This window comes from Dromiciops gliroides, chromosome 2, assembly GCF_019393635.1.
Source record: "Dromiciops gliroides isolate mDroGli1 chromosome 2, mDroGli1.pri, whole genome shotgun sequence".
Taxonomy (NCBI): Eukaryota; Metazoa; Chordata; class Mammalia; order Microbiotheria; family Microbiotheriidae; genus Dromiciops; species Dromiciops gliroides.
In genome coordinates, this window is record NC_057862.1 from 132,139,719 (window position 1) to 132,152,994 (window position 13,276).

General features: G+C 35.2%; 1 pseudogene; it reads right to left on the reverse strand.

The window, feature by feature from the left end:
• Positions 1-3,405: 3,405 nt before the first annotated feature.
• On the reverse strand, positions 3,406-4,308 carry LOC122739670 (annotated as a pseudogene).
• Between the last annotated feature and the right edge of the window lie 8,968 nt (positions 4,309-13,276).

A 13,276-nucleotide genomic window follows, 5' to 3' on the forward strand; every position in this document is an offset into this window, starting at 1 on the left:
GTTTTTTAAACTCTTCATTATATCTGCTCCAGTTTAAAGAGCATCCTCCAGATGCAATTCCCAGATTATTAGGACGTCTTGCCACCTCACCTGCCTGCCAACACTCCCTACTCAGCTCCTGATTTCGAATGGCATCTTTCTCTGGACCAGAAATTATTTATTACTTTCTAGGATTAGTTAATCAACACTTTTGGAATTTTTCCCTGAGACCAAGTACAGACATACCTAAATGACTACATGGAGTTGGCACAGGAAATGTTGCATATCTATTTCTGCCAGATATAGCACTTATCTCTCAATGGTGCACATATAGTAGCTTACCTATCCTACTCCTCTACACACACACACACACACACACACCCCTTTCTACTTATTGCCCTGGAAATATTAAATTACTATTTTAAGTGCTTCTGGAAAGGGCATGACAATAGAATGTCCAGTGGCTCAACTCATCATTCATATAACTCTTCAAACAAAAATTTTCTCCCCTGGATACCCCTCTCATATCTAAATTGTCTTCCTCATTAAAATGTAAGATGCTTGCAGACACTAATTTTGTAATTGGGTCCCTAGAGCCTAGCACAATGTCTAGCACATATTAGATATGTGATAAATGCTTTTACATTTATTCTCATGGATAGAGATTAAGGAATTAATTTGTTCTACCTTCTTTTGGTTAGGTTACTCAAGTCTCATACCTTCAAAATGTGCCCTTATTAGTTAAACAAGTATATATGCTTAGAAAAATAGATTTTCTCCAGATGGCAGGAAAGAGAGTGAAATTCTGAGGATAGAGTACCTTTATCAAATGCATAAGTACCAGTAGAATGTCTGGGAGTTGGGGAATAGTTTTGATTACGGAGACAGATTTTCCTTCTTTTCCCAAGAAACTTTTATCATTTTGAAAAGTTGTGGCAAACAAACTCAGAGAGTAAGAAGGAAAAGAAGCTCACTGTATTCTGCATTTTATCATAGGAAATGGAGACACGGAATGCTTTCTACATGTTTCCTAAGATTCCTGAAATCTCCTATATTCAAATGTAGTCCATGTTCCTTTTCTTTTGTCTGGAACTCTGATATCATTGGTACAGAAAACTCCTGATGTATAAATTTCCTCCATGGATACAGTTAAGCAACTGTGCTATTTCTAACTTGGAGGCAATAAATCAAGATGTTTTTATTAAATACCTACTGTGCGTGCCAGGTACCATGCTAGGCACATGAACAAATAATTAAATGATTCCTTCCTGCCTTCTTGAAATGAGTTTAAGGTCTGGTAGAGAAGACAAGCATATATATATATATATATATATATATATATATATATATACATGCATATATATATGCATATATATATGCATATATATATGCATGTATACACACACATATATAAGAGAATGTAAATATGAAACTATTAAATACATATGAACAAAGTAGTTAAAAAATACAAGGGAAGTAGAATACTATCACTTGATGGTGGTCAGAAAAGGCTTCATGCAAAAGATAGAGGTTGTGCTACATCTTAAAGGAAGAGAAGGACAGAAGGAAGGAGGGAAGCCATTCCTGGCAGAGGGGGTGATGGCCAATTCAAGGGTCTAGCGACAGGAGATGAATTATGTTGAGTGAGAACTGCCTGGCACATTGCGAGGTTAAGCAACTTGACTACTCATATCTACTATGATTCATGGATAGAACTTGAACCCAAGTTTTCCAGATTCCAATGTGGATACTGTATACCTATATCTTAAAGAAAAAAAATGTTTAATGTGATTGTACATATATAACCTATATCAGATTGCTTTCCATCATGGGGAGGAGGGAGGGAATGGGGGTCAGAGAAAAATTTGGAACTAAAAGTCCTATGAAAACAAATGTTGTGTGAGAATCCGAGTGCCACCACCCTGCTGAGAAAGACATTGTAAGAACCAGGGCAATGCCCCCCTGAAAAGAAAACATGTCATCAAACTTCTGGAAGCTGCCTGGCATCTGGAAGTTACAGCCTGTAAGTCATGTCTATCAATGCTATCAGCCAATTAGCTTGGAGCTGTGTGTGAGGAGAGCCCTGCTTCCTGTTTCACAGGGAGCTTCTGGGAGAAGCCACTGAAGGATCTTCCTTTTGGTTCGAGAACCAGCTGTTGGTGGCAGACACATTTTCCCTCTTAGATAGCTAGGTGAAGGTGGCTTTTCCTTGCCCTCTATGCTAACCCCTAATATACTTTAAAAATGCTTCATGTCCAAAGAGTGGTGATAAAGCTTCTCATTTAAGGTGACCGCACATTAGATTTTTAGACATCACAGTTAGAATTTTAAGCTTTACAGTTGAAAACTATCCTTATATGTAACTGAAAAATAATAAAAATACTATTTTTTATTAAAAAAAAAAGAGAAAAGAAAAGAAAAAAATTTCTAAATAACCTAATAAAGGCTAGCATTTGCATAGTGCTTTAAGGATTACAAGGCACTTTACAATTATATCTTCACAATAATTCTATGAAGTAGGTGCTATTATTATCCTCATTTTATAGATAAGGAAACCAAGGTATATAGAAGTAAAGTGAATTGTCCAGGGGTGGAGGTGGGATTTAAAATCTGGTCTCCTAGACTCTGGGTTTAGGGCCCAATATACTGTGCCACCTAGATACCTATGAGTAAATCTGATGATTCTTAAAATAGTTTTTATATACCCTGACTCCTCAGAGGCATACCTCAAGGGTCTATCCTTGATTTCCTTTTCTCATTACAATCTCTTCCCTTTGGGAATTTTAAAGTGCGTATGGATTTATGTATGGATGTATGTTTCCCCATAGTCTAGCTTATTTTTTAGGACTTTTCTACCTCTGACTAAAGTAGCATTATTCATACCCTCCTCTTTTATAACTTTGGCATTACCTTTGACTCTTCTCTCATCTTCCCCTCTCATATCTAATCAGCAAGTCCTGTCATTTCCACTTGAGAAACATGTTTCTTATCTATTCCCTCCTCCTTAATCCCATTGCCACCCCAGGAGTTCCCTCATTAGCCTTCTAGAAAATTAGCGAAATCTCCTTCCTTTATTCTCTTCCGAGCTTTCAACCTATACTTGATATTACTGTCAAAATAAGAGATTTGGTTATGTCATTCCTCTCTTCATAAATCTTCAGTAGCTAGCTCTTTTCTCCAGAGTAAAATCCAAGTCCCTTTACTTGTTTTTCATAACAATCTCTTTTCTAATATTGTTTCCCTCTATGCGTACTCCAACTTCCAACAAAACTTGACTATTCTTTGACCTCAGTAATTTCCTCTGATCTTCTTCCTTTTTTTAAGCAGGCATAGTTCAGTTGATTCATTGTTTATATATACATATATATGTATAAAAGTATATATATATATGTGTGTGTGTGTGTGTGTGTGTGTGTATAAAACATCTTATGTGGTTACCACAGCAACTGCCTGGGTCCTCTGGACAGACACCCAAATATGACTTTTCACAAGATGGTTGGTGGATTTCTGATAGGGAGACAACACAGTCTCCTTCCACAGGTCTGGAATTAGGTAGCTATATGTTTTGGAGATGGCATCGAAAGTAGCTTTAGCAAAGTTGCCCAGAGTGGCAGTACAGCCCCTTGCAGAAGTGCAGCAGTCATCAATTCCAGCCATCATCAGGATCTTCTTAGGCACAGGAGCTGAAACAATGCCAGTATCTGGAGGAGCGGGTATCAGGCACACCAAAACCGATCCACAGTGCCCAGTGACCTTGCAGGACACTGTGTGAGGCTTGCCAATCTCGTTCCCCCAGTAGCTATGTCTCACAGGAACAATGGACAGCCTGGCCAGAATGATAGCACCACGAATAGCTGTGGCTACTTCCTTGGAGCACTTGACACCCAAGCCAACATGACTCAACATGGCCATTGTAGTCACCAATGGCCACAAAAGCCTTGAACCTGGTACACTGTCCAGCTCTAGTTTGTTTCTGAACAGGCATGATCTTCAGAACCTCATCCTTCAATGAAGACTCCAGGAAGAAATCTACATTCTCAGATTCCTTAATAGGAAGGGAGAAAAGATAGATCTCCTCCAAAGGAGGAGATCTTCATCTCCAAAGGACATGATCTTCATGTCCTCAACTAGCCAGCCCAGCTTGGTGATAGGAACCCATGCCTTATCTTTGGCCTTTCCTCCTCAGGCCCAGCGAACCCTGGCCTCAATGGTGCCCCGACCTCGACCTTGGCCCCCACTGCCAAATCCACCATGGAAGCCCCATCGGCGTCTGACTCTGGGGCCCCCAGGGCCTCCAGTTCTTCCTGTAGCACTGGTGTTGTCTGCCATTTGGTGTTCATTAGAAGTAGAAGAATCTTTTGCCTCTGTGCCTTTTCTCACACCCTTCCTTATGTTGGGAATGTCTTCTCTACTACATTTCACCTGTTGAATTCTTAGTCATTCTTTCAAGTTCGCCTCATCTCTCTCCTCCCCCCTAAAACCTTCCCTGATTATTTGTTCTGGAACACTCCTCCCCTTTGCACTTTACACAGAACTCTGTTTCACAACTGTCTTCTGTACTAATCTTGAAATATAATATAGCATAATTATCTGTGTTTACATCTTATCTACTAATTGACTAAACTCCTTGAGGGTAGGAAATATGTCTTATCTACATTTTGAATCCCTAGAGCCTTCCACAGTATTTTCTCCATATTAGATGGTTAAACTTTTTCAATGAATGAATATGAATTTGCACCATTCTAAATAAAACTAGAGAAGGTTACAATGATCTTTTTAGTGATTAAATATATTAAAAATTTTAATTATTTAATAGCGTCATTAAGAAAATATCAGAAAACAATAACAATGGTTGTTCATAACTTACAAAAATACTTTTACTTGGGGTATTTCAAAAGATCTCAACCAGATTATGAACTAGGACATAAGTCCTAGGGAGTTGCCCATATCATACTTCACCTGGTTTCAGAAAGCTGGTAAAATTCAGGTTTGAAATTAGATGCTGCTGTCACCAAATGCCAGACTAAAGCATATAATGGAAAATCTTCTATTCTTCATACAAGAAGAAAAAAGAAACAAAACAAAAAGAGATGATAACATAAAAGGTGAGGCTATAGTTGTCTAAAATTGTTTTTTGTTGTTGTTTTTTTGTTTCTTTTTGTGGAGCAATGAGGGTTAAGTGATTTGTCCAGGATCACACAGGTAGTAAAAGTCAAGTATCTGATGTGGGATTTGAACTCAGGTCCTCCTGAATCCAGGGCTGATGCTTTATCCACTGTGCCACCTAGATGCACCAAGAATAGAGGTTCTTTTAAATATGTCATGGACTCTTTTGGTAGTCTGGTGAAACCGTGGCCCTCTTATCAGAATAATGTTTTTAAGTAATTAAAAGAAATGAATGCCTTTAGAAGTTAGTGAAAACAAAGATTCTTTTTTTTTTTTCAGTCCCAGTTCACGGACTGACTAAAATCTCCCCATGGACCTAGTAGCATGCTAGACCCAGTTCATACTGGCTCTCAAGAGCCATTGTTAAATCTTCATTGTGAACATTTCATTCATACCTTAGAAATTGAAATCAGCAAATACTACAAATCAAGGCTTTCTTTGTTGTTTTGTTTATCACCTAGATTTTTAAAAGAGGTGGAAATTTTTAATGATACTAATTAAACTTAAAAGTATATTGTATATGTTCAAATCCCAGAGAGCCAGTTGTTAAACATTTACATCCAAACCCCTATGTGGACCCCAAGTTAAGAAGCCCAGGGCTAAATAACATGTATGTCCACTGGAACATAGAAGTTTATCCAAACAAGGACAACCTTTAAAAAACAGAAAAGGCCTTGTGTTTTTAACTTTGAAGAAAATTAAGCACTATGAAAATGTCTGAATGGCAGTGTTTTAAAACTTCATCATCCTGGGGCAGCTAGGTGGCAGAGTGGATATAGTGCTGTCCCTAGATTCAGGAGGACCTGAGTTCAAATCAGGCCTCAGACATTTGACACTTACTAGCTGTGTGACCCTGGGCAAGTCACTTAACCCTCATTGCCCTGTCCCCTCAAAAACCCAAAACAAACAAACAAAAAACTTCATCATCCAAGTACAACCCCTCTCAATGTGATACTATGTCTCTGGATTCAGATATGCAGTGATCAAGACATTCGATAGTGGCATAGAACATTACAACATTTTTGGTCCACTTCAATTCTAGGCAAAACCTCAGAGGACTGAATTAGCTAACAGTTTGCATGGGGATAATGGAAAATATGACCTCATTAGCACCAGGTTTGTGTTTGTTCCCTAACACAAAAGTAAATTACAAAGTATTAATGTAGTTAGTGTAGTTTTAATGTGCATTGGGATACAATAAAACTTTTTATTAGGGAAGTGAGATGGTATGTTTGCACCACTGTATTAGCAGCCAAGTTCTGATAGGACAACCAATCGTGTGGCCCAGTGGAACACTCTTATAATGATGCTGTAAAATTTGACTCTGATATAGTAAAATCTGTTTATGGTAAAACTGCTTTTTTTCATACAGTCCCATCAGGGCAGGTGCCTTACCTATTATATTTTGTAGTCTTATTTGGGTAGGATTTTAAAACTTGCAAATACTTGAACCTGAGATTGGATGAAGAAAAGAACACAGTATAGGATGCTATGATGCATTCACTGTAGTTACCTCCTTCCTTCTCGCTTATATTTGGCACACAATCACCATCATTAGAGTCTAGAGTCCAGGCCTAAACAGAAGTATTGTAACTTAACACATTTTAATGGGCTTGTTTTGGAATTTTGCACTACCACTGGGCTATTATAAAATAACCACAGGTGCATTTACTTCTGTAGTGGGGGAAACTCCAAAATAATATTTCCTTGCTTCTCCATGTTCAACATACTATTTCCTTCTTGGTTATTTTTCAACCTTTCAGAAATGCTGGCTGCTAGTCCTTCTGTCCATGAGTCATTATTAAGTTACTAACTACATGTTTTTAGTGTTAATGAATGACTGCAGGTGCTCTGGGCCTATAGCTTTGGGGCCTCTATATATAATTTTCTGCTTTTGCAATGGACAAGGGATTAAAACAAATCTCTTAACACACTTTAAATGAATCTAAAACAGCTCTTGGCAGGATTGAAGATGCCAGGAGTTCTTAACCTTTAGGGCCAAACTTAATTTGCAGATTCGAGCTACATCCCATATACCTTCTTCGTCTCTTTATTCAAGGTAGTGTGAAGTGCTCTAAACTGGATGTAAATGAAAATAGAAAATGACCCCTATCCAACCTCAAGGAAAGGAAAGATATAGAGATAAATTTTTGAAGGACGATCTTGGGATAGTACCTAGGTCTCTAGATACTCAGTGTAGTATAGCATATTGTCTCTTGCAAGATACCACTGGAGAACCACTGATCCAAACAATGATTAATCATTGGGGTCAATTATTTCTCTAAATGACTCACTAGTTTATCACTCTTTAGTGAAACATTTAATTTTAAAAGGAATATTTTCTATCTTCCCCATCTATTAAATTAAATAACATCACATTTAATAGCTCATATTTATTTTTTTCCAAAAGACAAAGGGCTATCCTCAATCCCCAAGTCTACAATTTAACTATAATAAAACTTAGATTAAATGGAATCCTCAGGGAATAAGGTATTCTGGTTAATTGCATTTTCTGATAACTCAAGGTAAACTAGAAAACTCTTTTTGTTCCAATCCTCATTGTTGAGAAATCTTTGTAAAACATTATCGGTACATTATTCCATCAGTAATACTACACATAATTGAGTTTTTCTTTGATGATTGAGGATTGTGTAATACCTCAGGGTCATCCCTCTGAGCATTGATTCTTACTGTAGAAGACTGAAGTTTTAGATGTTGATGCTGCCAAAGACTGTGACTAAGGTATGACAACTTTCTGGAATTTTATTTTCAATCAACTACTTATGTCCCTAATTAATTTTTTCTCACTTGCTTTTTTTCTGATAATACAGAAAAATTAAAGAAAAAATCTTCTAGTTAATCAAATATTCCCTTTTGTCGGTCTAATTACCAGGGGTTTTACTGCATTTTCTATTTGTTTACTCATATCTTATCAAATTTAAGGAATTTTGTTTCTATTTCTCTTATGTGTTCATATTCTAATTGTCATATCTCCAATACTGTATTATAAATACCATGAAAGCAGAGATTATATCTGATTTATCTTTGTTCTGTATTTCCCTAATACAATACAATGCACTAAGTGATTACTTAATAACATTTGCTGAAAGAAAAATGACTGAAAAATTCATTGTTGTTTTATCCCCCCCCCCAAAATTTATGTATAAATATAGAAACAATGACTGAATTCAGTCGTGCCAAACATTTTCAAAGTTCTTTAGTTCAAATACTGTTGTTCTCAATTGGCTTATGTTTTTAGTATAGCCAGGATTATTTACCATAGATATATCTTTATTCTCTTTGATTGATTTTGTTTTATAATAACATTCACCTTTATATGTACTACTTCAAGAGTTACAAAGTACTTACTTCATAACAACTCAGTAAATTAGGCTGGTAAGTATACCTATCACCACTTTGAAGATGAAAACACTGGGGCTTAGAGATTAAGAGAATTGTCCATAAAATATTAAAATAAGAGATATGAACCAAGGACCTCTGAGTTTTTTCATCTGAAAAATGAGGGACCAGTGCTAACCATTAAGCCATTCAATAAGATACAAGATTTGTAAGCAAGTTTGGAAAGCATAAACTTACAAAAAGGACCAGGCAGAGAGATGAATGAACATAAATTCATTCCCACAATGGGAAATATTAAAGACCATTTTCTGCTCATGGTGAGTCAATAGCAACAACTTAACATACCAAGGACAACACATATACTTCTTTGGAGGTATGATCTAGTTAATGTGGGTAATTCCTCTTTTGCTGATGATTACAACCTATCTATCTTCTTATCCTATGCAATTTTTGTCCATAGAGACTTTTTAAAAAATGATTTTATTGATATCTTCGGTTTCTTACATCATCATCATTTTCCCAAATATCTCTCTTCCTCTCCAAAAAGCCCTCTGCTGTAACAAATAGCATTTTTATAGAGAAAAAAAATCAGCACAATCGATCAATACACTGAAAAAGTCTGAAAATATGTATAATGTACAACACCAGTGGACTTCTTACCTCCATTAAGGGTTGATTGGGTATATCCTCTCATAAGAAGTAGAATTGAAATTAGGGTGGAAAATAAGGTTATTTGGATCTATAAACCTGAAGAAAGGTCATTAGGAAAACTTGAGTATCAACAAAGCCCTTTCAATCCATCCTACTTGTAATGCATAATACAAAGCTTACTGGAAAACTGGAGCTACAAAAATTACAAATGGTAATGTTATTATTTGGCATATAGTTGCCAAAGGCATTCAATATAAAGATTTTACAGAGGTGTCAACTGATATATAGCAAACACACAAACAATCTCAAACACTGTAAAATATGCAAGGAGAGCTGCAGCTAAATATTAAGCATATGAATTATATATTTTGCAATGTGAGCTAAGAAAAAGCTTGCTAGGCACCATAGTTAAAATGAGCAATAAATACCAGAGTTAATGTTCATAATGTCGTGTTGTGGAGTGTTCCCCTCCTCTGTAAGTTTGGTTTTCAACCTATGTTCTGGTGCTTTGGATAATGAAGGGATTACACTATTCTGTTACATATTTAAAACAGGTTTCAGCACTGCCTCATTTTAACATAAAGACTTGTTTTGGGTGCCAGATATGTGAACCATGAATATCAAGAGATTGTTTCTCCCTCTGCCAAGATAAGGGTTTGCTGCAGAGGCCAAACATATGTCTTTCCTTCTCCTCCCTTAGGGCATTTCTGGATAAGGAAGAAGTGGGGACAGTATCCCATTGGCTTTAGATGACTTAAACATAGAAGAGGCTTTTTTACATTTTATTTCTTATAATATCACTTTCTTTAAGCAGCAATTTTAGTTTTTAGCATTAGTTTCAACCACTCTCAATCAGTTGACCTAGTCAACATAGTAGTGGTATAAGAAATTATCTAATCAAGAATTACTCAAAATATCCATTCTGACCTCTGGTTTTCAGAATCATTTCATTTTAATACTAATTTCCTTGAATGACATTTTTACCACTCAAGCTCATTCAGAAGTGATTTTAAGGAGAAAAAATGATAAAGAAAAAAAATTCCAGGCAACTGGTAGGAAAAAAATACACAAACAAAATAGATTGATTGATCAATAGATAGACATATAAATTTGTGTATGTGTATATATGCATGTATATATAAGATGGGGCAAAAGTCACTAAAGAGTTTCAATATTTAATAACTCCTTTATGTTTTATTTTAAATTTATAATACCATACCATCATTTATAATATATAGGAAATAAATTTATATTATATGTGGAAAATAAAATCTCATAAATGGTGAAAAATAAAGAACAAACAATTCTTTTTAAAGTTATCAAAACACCGTGCCTTTTGGCCCACCTTATATATGCGTGTATGTATATATGTATGTATTTATGCATGTGTGCATATGTGTATGTGTTATATAATGTATACATATGTGTGTTATTATGTGTTGTATGTATTACATGTTTATATGTGTATGTGTATGTATTAGAAGAAACAATGAATAGAGGGATGTCCTTGTAATCAGTAACGACCTGGATTCAAGTTCTACTTCTAATACACCGTGTGACTATGCCCACCTCTCAGTTAGTGCCTCTGCAAATTCTTTAAAATTATAAGTTAAAGCATTATAAAATTCTTTATAAAATTATATTACAAAATTTATTTTGTAAAATTCTTTAAAAAGTAAAAGTTGCTGATTTGCATCAGGGCAAGGAGTTCCTCCATTGGGAATTGCTTACACCAATGAAATTGCAGGTACAGACTTTTTTTTTTGCATTACTAGAAGGGAATAATGTAGATAATGTAAAATTAATATAATTTTTTTTTTGCATACTTGGAGTCTACAAGTTCCTTGAGGCAGGGAACACCTTATTTTTTTCACTAGTACCTAGCATAGTATCTGGTACATAGTAAGTATTTGATACATTCCAGTTAATTAACTTTGGAATGTTATACATTTTTCCATTTTCCATTGTATATTTACTTTATTCAGTTTGCATTCTCTTACCACATATTGACTCAGTAGGGAAATATAGATATGGAAAACTTTTAGGAAGGCTAAGAATTAAAAATGTAAAACATAAATTATAAAACAAACCAAGTGACCTATTTAGGACCAATGAAGCATAACTGTACTGGTGTGTGCCTCACTTTAAAAAACTTCAGTATCATATCATATGCAAAATCCTTATTTACAATATAAATAAGTAAGGAGTGTTATCTGTTGCTTTACCAAAGCAGTCCATTTTAATTAATGGGGTTACCACAGGATTTATTTGAATAGTAAAGGGTCCCTAAAATTTGATTTTGAAATATATTTCTTGTATCAGCCAACAATCATCTATATCATCATTTAATGGAATATAAGAATGTGAGTCTAACTCTTTCATTTTGCATATTTCAAAAAGTGAATATGGTAGTCATTGAATATGGTAGCTACTTATTCGTACTCATGTAGTTTAATCACTGTATTAAATATGATAAAATACTGCTACCTCAGTGAATAGCTTCTAAGTCATTTGGAAGTTGTGTTAATGTAAATAATAAGTAAAATTAAAATCAAGACTTTAGTCTTGCAGTCTGATCAATTTTGCCCAAATGAAGATACCTGTTGCCCAATAAGTAGTGAATGAAATACAACCAGTAGACATAAATAGAAATCTTGAGAATATCACCAGTAGATTATTAGCATACCATCATGTAGTAGCCAGGCCAAGAGGAGTTATCAGGAATGTGTTATCTCATATCATTTCCCCACTTTTATTTCCACCCTTGAGAAATACACAAAACTATTTGAATAGGTACAAAATGCATACCTTTAGAATAATTTTCTCTAGTTTTCATAGGGGAAATTTAGTCATTTTGATTCCAGCTAATGCATAAATGTTATAGCTATACTGTGCAAAAATTATTTTGTCTATCTACATATCTATGTTTGTGTGTATCATATGTAGGGGATGAAAAAGAAAGGTGAAGGGAGAAGGAAAACAAGAAGAAATGAGAATGAAAGAGCAAGAGAGAAGACAAGGAAGTGGAGGAGATAAGAGAGAGAGCAAGAGGAGACGAGAGCAAGAACAAGATGAGCATAAGTTGATTACGTTTCTTCTCATTACTTACAGGGTCACAGCAGGAAAAAAAATGCAGTATGCAATATACTCTCAAAACAAGACCTCTCCTCAGACTCTCTTTCTGCCTTTCATTCCTTAGGCTCATAAGGAGTTTGAAAATAGTGTATCAAGCTCATTATAAACAGGGATGAAAACCATGAAACTAGCTCTGAGCCCACCAGCCACTGAAACTTAAAACTTCTCCAAGCAAGGAAAATCCAACAGTAATTTGGGAAGAATTGGGCGACATCATTGTGTTCATACTCTTATTGTATACCTAAGGTTTTAGTGCATCTAAGAAGCCGTGAGAAGAAAAAGCTCTGTCTACATTTAGGTATGAAGAAGAGAAGAATAACTAGAGAATAGTTTTTTTTTTAAATCTCCTTTATGATATTGAGCTGGAGGGTCATTGCCAGAGACAATAATCATATTTAGAAGTAAATTTAAAAGGCCTTTAAGGAAATCAACCCTTTCCCTTCCCCAGGCTATCAATACTGTCATGAACAATGGCACTAAATCCTTGATTTTTGGATTGTCTGACATATTGATTTAATTTGATTATGTTTATTTTTTATAATGTTAAATATGATTTTCCCAAGGCTGTTTTTGTTAACAATCCTTAATAAATTTGATCCTGAGATTTGATTCTCTCCATTTGTTTAGATACTTCATGGGAATATTCTGATTATACTACTGCAGGATTTATGAATAAAGGGCTTCTCAGAAGTGTTGCAAACCTTTATTTTTTAAGATCTATTTTGAACAGTTGAACTCAAGAAACATACAGCACTTTTTGTTGTGCCTACATAGAAGCACCTACATTTATAAAATGACTTAATCAGTTCACAGATAAAATTTGTCATATTGTCTTATTTTCCACCAGAATTTGTTTCACACAGTTCCATTTTGATTTATTGAGGAAAATTTTCAGAAAAATGTCCATAATGGTCTCACTGAGCTAAACTCAGGTAGGTTTACCTCATTCTATTTAATAAGCATATCTTAACCTGGGTACTGTGCA